Raw genomic sequence first — 2103 nt, 5'->3', positions numbered from 1 at the left:
GAAGTGTTATGGACGCCACGTTTGAGTAAAGGAAACTCTTTATGTTTACAACCCTGAGAAGATTGCACTCCGCTCCTGCCCCTCCCCCGTGCATGGCCCCTCCCCCTGCTCTGTGCATGGCCCCTCCCCCTGCACTTCAGGCATTCACTTTTATTATCTGTATATATTTTGGTTGTGTTTTCTGTTTTTAAATGATGATCTGTGAGTGTGGTGTATACACGGGAGCCGCCGGCGACTGGAACATAGGACGACACGCCTTGTATGTGTATGTACATATATGTAGATTTCCGTGTTCAGAGTCATGCTGTATTGCTGCCGTAACCACGTACTTTGCCCCCTCCCCTCTCCTGGTATCTTGTCTCTGCTCCTCCCCTCTCCTGGTATCCTGTCTCTGCTCCTCCCCTCTGATTCCTGCTCCTCCCTCTGATTCCACTTCCCTCTGGTCTCTGTTCCTCCCCTCTGGTCCTGACTCCTCCCTCTGGTCTCCTGTCTCTGCTCCTCCCCTCTGATTCCACTTCCTTCTGGTCACTGTTCCTCCCCTCTGGCCCTTACTCCTCCCTCTCCTCTCCTATCTCTCTTCCCTCTGGTCTCTGCTCCATGCTTTGGTCTTCCTGTACCCTCCTTTCTGGTCACTGTTCCTCCCCTCTGGTCCTGACTCCTCCCTCTGGTCTCCTGTCTCTGCTCCTCCCCTCTGATTCCACTTCCTTCTGGTCACTGTTCCTCCCCTCTGGTCCTGACTCCTCCCTCTGGTCTCCTGTCTCTGCTCCTCCCCTCTGATTCCACTTCCTTCTGGTCACTGTTCCTCCCCTCTGGTCCTGACTCCTCCCTCTGGTCTCCTGTCTCTGCTCCTCCCCTCTGATTCCACTTCCTTCTGGTCACTGTTCCTCCCCTCTGGTCCTGACTCCTCCCTTCTGTCTCCTGTCTCTGCTCCTCCCCTCTGATTCCACTTCCCTCTGGTCCTGACTCCTCCCTCTGGTCTCCTGTCTCTGCGCCTCCCCTCTGATTCCACTTCCCTCTGGTCTCTGCTCCATGCTTTGGTCTTCCTGTACCCTCCTTGTTGTCCTCGATGGTTTGCATGATACATTTCATTTGGCCCCTCCCCCTCTGTGTGTGGCGGCCGCCTCTCCTGCACTGAGGATTGGAACTGGATCATATTTAATATTGGGGATGTGTAATGAGGATTTCGGATGTGGAGGGGGGGGGAGGGGCTCCACCTGCATTGCTGTTACTCCTCCTCCTCGGCTTTAACATTACAGAAATCTAACCCGAAACTGAGTGTCGTCTCTGCTGCATTGTGTCCTTCCTGTAATATCGGGGGAGGGGGCGGGGCATGGAGGTGTCAGTCTGTCCATCCTCGCTGTCTATGGCTTCATTTACCCGCGCTGCCCCCTATTGCGCTCTCCATGTCACTGGGCCGGGTGTCCTTACCTTCCTTGTGACTCCTCCCCCCTCCAGATTACCTGAGGGCCCAAAGCAGGCCTATCTGGGGTGTGGGGGAGGGGATGACAGCCGTGGCTTCTCGTCACTTCTGTGACCTGAATCATGAAAGTTTCCAGTGATTGGTCACATGACGAGAAGACACATGTGCCCCGTCCCAAGAACTGCCCCGGAGGTGGGTGGTAAATGAAAGGCTCCTTCTACCCCGAGGAACAATGTTTGCCATTTGCACACATGGGTAGGAAGGACATAGAACATGTGCACGGGTGCACACATGGGTACACGAGCCGTGTCTCGGGGGCGGGGTACATGAGCCGTGTCTCGGGGGCGGGGACACATCATGGGGTGCTGCCATGTTTAGTTCTCGGCACCCAGATTCGGAGCGGTCTCAATTGTTGGAAATATCACCCAAACCATGTGACAGGCCCGTGGCTTCTGATTGGACAGCTGAACCCCCATCCTGAGCAGAGGAGGAGGCGGCTTCCATCACAAGCGTATGACCCGGCCCCCGGAAGATGAGAATCTACATAATGACGACATAATGACGATGATGATCTGGGGCCCCCGCAGCTCCTAAGTGGTTCCTCCCACCTTCCCCTATGCCACTACTGTATACTGGAAATGGGTGGAGGTCAGAGGAAGGAACCACAGAGAGCTGCGGGGGAC

The sequence above is a fragment of the Nanorana parkeri genome, unplaced genomic scaffold (genome assembly GCF_000935625.1).
Source record: "Nanorana parkeri isolate BGI_ZX_2015 unplaced genomic scaffold, ASM93562v1 scaffold3995, whole genome shotgun sequence".
Taxonomy (NCBI): domain Eukaryota; kingdom Metazoa; phylum Chordata; class Amphibia; order Anura; family Dicroglossidae; genus Nanorana; species Nanorana parkeri.
Note: the sequence above shows the minus strand (reverse complement) of the source record.